Source organism: Cervus canadensis, chromosome 23, assembly GCF_019320065.1.
Source record: "Cervus canadensis isolate Bull #8, Minnesota chromosome 23, ASM1932006v1, whole genome shotgun sequence".
Taxonomy (NCBI): Eukaryota; Metazoa; Chordata; class Mammalia; order Artiodactyla; family Cervidae; genus Cervus; species Cervus canadensis.
In genome coordinates, this window is record NC_057408.1 from 29,347,348 (window position 1) to 29,354,596 (window position 7,249).

Sequence of the window (7,249 nt, forward strand, 5' to 3'; positions counted from 1 at the left end):
TGGTATTGCCTTTCTTTGGGATTGGAATGAAAAATGACATTTTTCACTCTTGTGGGCACTGTTAAGTTTACACAACTGCTGACATATTGAGTGCAGCACTTTCACAGCATCATCTGTTAGGACTTGAAATAGCTAAGCTGGAATTCTGTTACATCCACTAGTTTTGTTCCTAGTGATACTTCGTAAGGCCCACTTGACTTCATATTCCAGGATGTCTGGCTCTGGGTGAGTGATCACACTATTGTGGTTATCTGGGTCATTAAGATCTTTTTTGTGTAGTTCTTTTGTGTATTCTTGCCAACTCATCTTAATATCTTCAGCTTCTATTAGGTACTTACCATTTCCATCCTTTATTGTGCCTATTTTTGCACAAAGTTTTCCCTTGGTATCTCTAGTTTTCTTCAAGAGATCTCTAGTCCCCCCCATTCTAATGTTTTCCTCTATTTCTTCGCATTGATCACTTAGGAAGGCTTTCTTTTCTCTCCTTGCTATTCTTTGGAACTCTTCATTCAGATGGATACATCATTGCTTTTCTCTTTTGCCTTTAGCTCCGCTTCTTTTCTCAGCTATTTGTAAGGCCTCCTCAGACAATCTTTTTTCCTTTTTGCATTTTGGTTTCTTTGGATGGTTTTGACCACTGCCTCCTGTACAATCTCATGAACCTCCATTCATAGTTCTTCAGGCAGTCTGTCTATCAGATCTAATCCCTTGAATCTATTTGTCACTTTTGCTGTATAATCATAAGAGATTTGATTTAGGTTATACAAAGTTTGGTCTAGTGGTTTTCCCTACTTGCTTCAATTTAAGTCTGAATTTTCCAATAAGGAGTTTCTGATCTGAGCCACAGTCAGCTCCCCGTCTTGTTTTGCTGGCTGTTTAGAGCTTCTCCATCTTCGACTGAAAAGCATATAATCAATCTAATTTCTGTATTGACCATCTGGTGATGTCCATGTGTAGAGTCGTCTCTTTTGTTGTTGGAAGAGGTTGTTTACTATGACCAATGCATTCTCTTGGCACAACTCTGTTACCCTTTGACCTACTTCATTTGTATTCCAAGGACAAATTTGCCTGTTACTCCAGGTATCTCTTGACTTCCTACTTTTGCATTACAGTTCTCTATGATGAAAGGACATATATTTTGGTGTTCATTCTAGAAAGTCTTGTAGGTCTTCATAGTACCATTCAACCTCAGCTTCCTTGGCATTAGTGGTTGGGGGACAGACTTTCATTACTGCGATATTGAACGGTTTGCCTTGGAAATGAACAGAGATAGTTCTGGCATTTTTGAGATTACATCCAATACCACATTTCAGACTCTTTTGTTGACTATGATGGCTACTCCATTTCTTCTAAGGGATTCTTGCCCACGGTAGTAGATATAATTGTCATATGAATTAAATTCTCCCATTCCAGTCCATTTTAGCTTGCTGATTCCTAAAATGTCAGTGTTCATTTTTGCCATATCCAGTTTGACCACTTCCAATTTACCTTTATTCATGGACCTAGCATTCCACATTCCTATGCAATATTCTGTACAACTTCAGACTTTACTTCCATTACCAGTCACATTCACAATTGGGTGCTATTTTTGCTTTGGCTCAGCCTCTTCATTCTTTCTGGAGCTATTTCTCCACTTTTCTCCAATAGCATGAATGAAGCACAAGCTGGAATCAAGAATGAAGCACTGGATGAAGCACAAGCTGGAATCAAGATTGCTGGGAGAAATATCAATAACCTCAGCTATGTAGATGATACCACACTTATGGGATAAAGCAAAGAAGTAAAGAACCTCTTGATGAAAGTGAAAAAAGAGTGAAAAAGCTGGATTAAAACTCAACAATCAGAAAACTAAGATCACAGCACCTGGTCCCATCACTTCAATGGCAAATTGATGGGGAAACAATAGAATCAGTACGGACTTTATTTTTCGGAGCTCCAAAATCACTGCAGATATTAACTGCAGCCATGAAATTAAGAGACACTTGTTCCTTGGAAGAAAAGTTATGACCAACCTATACAGCATATTGAAAAGCAGAGACATTACTTTGCTAACAAAGGTCCATCTAGTCAAAGCTATGGTTTTTCCAGCCGTCATGTATGGATGTGAGAGTTGGACTACAAAGAAAGCTGAGCACCAAAGAACTAATGCTTTTGAACTGCATTGTTGGAAAAAACTATTGAGAGTCCCTTGGCCTGCAAGGAGGCACAACCAGTCCCTCCTAAAACAGATCAGTCCTGAATATTCATTGGAAGGACTGATGCTGAAGCTTAAACTACAACACTTTGGCTACCTGATGTGAAAAACTAACTCATTGGAAAAGACACTGATGCTGGGAAAGATTGAAGGCAGAAGGAGCAGGGGAAGACAGAGGATGAGATGCTTGGATGGCATCACTGATTCAGTGGACATGACTTTGAGTAAGCTCCGGGAATTGATGTTGGATAGGGAAGCCTGGTGTGCTGCAGTCCATGGGGTCGCAAAGAGTTGGACACGACTGAGTGACTGAATTGAACTGAACTGAACCCACATAGCGAGTTCATCTTTCAGTGTCATATCTGTTTGCCTTTTTGTATTGTTTATGGGTTTCCAAAGGCAATAGTACAGAAGTGGCTTGCCACTCCCTTCTCCAGCTTTGTCAGAACACTCCACCATGACCTGTCTGTCTTGCGTGGCCCTACACATCATGGCTCATAGATTCACTGAATTAGACAAGGCTGTGATCCATTTCATTATAGGGGACTGGAATGCAAAAGTAGGAAGTCAAGTAACACCTGTAGTAACAGGCAAATTTGGCCTTGGAGTACAGAAAGAAGCAGAGCAAAGGCTAATAGAGTTTTGCCAAGAGAATGCACTGTTCATAGCAAACACCTTTTTCCAACAACACAAGAGAAGACTCTACACATGGACATCACCAGATGGTCAACATCGAAATCAGATTGATTATATTCTTTGCAGCCAAAAATGGAGAAGCTCTATACAGTCAGCAAAAACAAGACCTGGAGCTGACTGTGGCTCAGATCATGAACTCCTTATTGCCAAATTCAGACTTAAACTGAAGACAGTAGGGATAACCACTAGACCATTCAGGTATGACCTAAATCAAATCCCTTATGAATATAGAGTGGAAGTGAGAAATCTGATAGAGAGCCTGATGAACTATGGACAGAGGTTCGTGACATAGTACAGGAGACAGGGATCAAGACCATCCCCATGGAAAAGAAATGCAAAATGGTTGTCTGAGGAGGCCTTACAAATAGCTGTGAAAAGAGAGAAGCAAAAAGCAAAGGAGAAAAGGAAAGATATTCCCATTTGAATGAAGAGTTCCAAAGAATAGCCAGGAGAGATAAGAAAGCCTTCCTCAGCTATCAATGCAAGGGAATAGAGGAAAACAACAGAATGGGAAAGACTAGAGATCTCTTCAAGAAAATTAGAGATACGAAGGGAATATTTCATGCAAAAATGGGCTCAATAAAGGACAGAAATGGTATGGACCTAACAGAAGCAGAAGATATTAAGAAGAGGTGGCAAGAATACACAGAAGAACAGTACAAAAAAGATCTCCATGACCCAGATAATCCCAATGGTGTGATCACTCAGCTAGAGCCAGACATCCTGGAATGTGAAGTCAAGTGGCCCTTAGAAAGCATCACTACAAACAAAGCTAGTGGATGAGATGGAATTCCAGTTCAGCTATTTCAAATCCTAAAAGATGATGCTCTGAAAGTGCTGCACCGAATACGCCAGCAAATTTAGAAAACTCAGCAGTGGCCACAGGACTGGAAAAGGTCCGTTTTCATTTCAATCCCTAAGAAAAGCAATCCCAAAGAATGCTCAAACTACCACACAATTGCACTCATCTCACACGCTAGTAAAGTAATGCTCAAAATTCTCCAAGTGAGGCTTCAGCAATACGTGAACAGAGAACTTCCAGATGTTTAAGCTGCTTTCAGGAAAAGCAGAGGAACCAGAGATCAAATTGCCAATATCCACTGGATCATCGAAAGGGCAAGAGAGTTCCAGAAAAACATCGATTTCTGCTTTATTGACTATGCCAAAGCCTTCGGACTGTGTGGATCACAAGAAACTGTGGAAAATTCTGAAGGAGATGGGCATACCAGACCAGCTGACCTGCCTCTTGAGAAACCTGTATGCAGGTCAGGAAGCAACAGTTAGAACTGGACATGGAACAACAGACTGGTTCCAAATAGGAAAAGGAGTACATCAAGGCTATATATTGTCACCCTGCTTATTTAACTTATATGCAGAGTACATCATTAGAAACGCTGGGCTGGAAGAAGCAAAAGCTGGAATTAAGATTGCCGGGAAAAATATCAATAACCTCAGATATGCAGATGACACCACCCTTATGGCGGAAAGTGAAGAGGAACTAAAAAGCCTCTTGATGAATGTGAAAGAGGAAAGTGAAAAAGTTGGCTTAAAGCTTAACATTCAGAAAACTAAGATCATGGCATCTGGTCCCATCACCTCATGGGAAATAGATGGGGAGACAGTGGGAACAGTGTCAGACTTTATTTTTTGGGACTCCAAAATCACTGCAGATGGTGACTGCAGCCATGAAATTAAAAGACGCTTACTCCTTGGAAAAAGAAAGTTATGGCCAACCTAGATAGCATATTAAAAAGCAGAGACATTACTTTGCCAACAAAGGTCCGTCTGGTCAAGGCTATGGTTTTTCCAGTGGTCAGGTATGGATGTGAGTGTTGGCCTGTGAAGAAAGCTGAGCACCGAAGAATTGATGCTTTTGAACTGTGGTGTTGGAGAAGACTCTTGAGAGCCCCTTGGACTGCCAGGAGATCCAACCAGTCCATCCTGAAGGAGATCAGTCCTGGGTGTTCATTGTAAGGACTGATGCTGAAGCTGAAACTCCAATTCTTTGGCCACCTCATGCGAAGAGTTGACTCATTGGAAAAGACCCTGATGCTGGGAGAGGTTGGGGGCAGGAGGAGAAGGGGACGACAGAGGATGAGATGGCTGGATGGCATCACCGACCCGATGGGCATGAGTTTGAGTAAACTCTGAGAGTTTGTGATGGACAGGGAGGCCTGGCATGCTGCGATTCATGGGGTTGCAAAGAGTCGAACACGACTGAGTGACTGAACTGAACTGAACTGTGATCCACGTGATCAGTGTGGTTGATTTTCTCTGATTGAGGTTTTCATTCTGTCTGCCTTCTGATGAACAAGAATAAGAGGACTGTGAAAGCTTCCTGATGGGAGGGACTGACTGTGGATGAGTCTGAGTCTTGTTCTGATGGGCAGGACCACGCTCAGTAAATATTTAATCCAATTTTCTGTTTATGGGGGGGTCTGCCTTCCCTCCTTATAGTTTGGCCTGAGGCCCAACTATGGTAGGGGTAATGGCAGTGATGGCAACCTCCTTCAAAAGGACTTATGTCAGGTCACCAAGTCTCCCAGAACTGTTATATTCAGTGCCCCTGAGATTCAGGATAATAACTATTTAATAACGTGGGCTGATATAGTTAATAGACATATAGCTAAATTTTTTGCAAGGTTCTTCTGCAAAAAGAAGTAATTTACAAATCATCTCTAGATATCAAGACCTGCTGCCTTTGTTGCAAGGAGGAAGCTTATTCTGAATCCACGGGAAACTATTTCTTTGATTTGCTCTTCTTGCTTTTATTTTTATAATCATACTTGATGGCTTGATGGAGGACCCTGCTCCTCTGCTTGACTGTAAACTAAAGTGCTTTTGTTCAGCTCCTGGAGAGATAGTTTGTCCCTGCTCAACTGTGAATGGAAGTATTAACACACCCCTTCCAAAAGCAGGCCATTACCAGGAGATGTTTTGCAAGACTGAAGACCCTTTCACTTTCCTTCCCACTACCTCTCCCTCTCTGTTTTGCCTTTTGACTTTAGTACCTCATTGCTTCTTTCTCTCTGATCTATAAAAAACCTGGCATCAAACCCCAATAAGATGATTATTTTGAGGTGCTAGTCTGCCATCTTCTCAGTCAGCTGCTTTCCTAATAAAGTCTCTTCCTGGACTCAACACCTCATCACTCAGATTCATTGGCTTATTGTGCAGCACAAGCTTGGACTCAGTAACACCCTGTTTGTAAATTTGAGGAAAACCGTAGTTACTACTTCATAGGCTTATTGTGAGAATCAGATTATAAATTGCATGCGAAATGCTTGCTCTGGTATATAGGAAGTATGAAAAAATAAAAATAATATAATAATTGGTGCTCAATTATCTGTGCCTGGAAAGGTTTAAGCACACTATAAGAAAGTAAGATATTGAATTCAGACACTGCTTCCACTAACCTCAAATTCAAACACCAGGCAGCTGCCTGGGGCAAGATACTCCACCAGGAAGGAGGCCCAAATGCTCAGAGTTAATAGAAAAGAATTCAAAATCAAAACCAAAACAAGGCCCCAGGCTCCCTGACTGACCTTTGATTTTCTTAGTCTCTATTCCTCTCAACTTTCCTAGCTACACAAGGTATTTCATAGGGCTAGAGAAGCAATGTAACCAAAATGTTTGCAGACATATACTCCTTCATTCTTAGAACACATCACTAGTTTAATATACTGATTTAATAAAAGTTTTGAGGGAAAAATGTATTTTATACATTTGATATAATTATTAATTACAGGATAATTGATTTCAGAAACATAAGAAATGAAGAAATCAAGTATGTTTTTCTGAATCAAGGAAGTAGTCACAGTAAATTCTAAATTAGTTCTCATACTCTGAGATCCATTCTTCTCATCAATTCTCATTCATTCTATCACAATTTGTTATAGAACTTAGATTGGTTTCTAAGGAGAAAAAAAAAAAAAAAAAATGTGCATGATGTTTGGCCAAGCATGATGTCCAAAAAGATGGGATAAGGTTTGGGTCAGAAGCTCACTGAAGGAGGTGAGAAAACAAAAACTCAGAACCAGGTGGGATTTGGATTTCCAAAATCCATACCTGTGTACACCCAAGCGACATGAGTACCAGAATGGGGTTTTGGGGTTACTACCTATAAAATAAAATTCATATTTTATGGGAAGATAAAAAAATTGATGCAAGTTTTTCTTTGCCCATCTGGGCCTCCTCCCTTCCCTTTAGTGTGTGCTGTCCATCTGCATTTTTCAGACCACCTTAGGAGACAACCTTCCTTCTCAGTCTTGTAAGGAACCACAGTAACCCATGACCAACTGCTCACTATGTGAGTGTAGATCTGGATTGTGTAAGCTGTCAAAAATACATCATTGGGAG

The 7,249-nt window shown here is 40.7% G+C and overlaps 1 long non-coding RNA gene across 1 annotated transcript; it reads left to right on the forward strand.

The window, feature by feature from the left end:
• Positions 1–907: 907 nt before the first annotated feature.
• On the forward strand, positions 908–3,585 carry LOC122425716. Its single transcript, XR_006264979.1, has 3 exons — positions 908–1,047; positions 1,208–1,209; positions 3,548–3,585. It is a non-coding gene; the product is annotated as an uncharacterized LOC122425716 (long non-coding RNA).
• Positions 3,586–7,249: the final 3,664 nt, after the last annotated feature.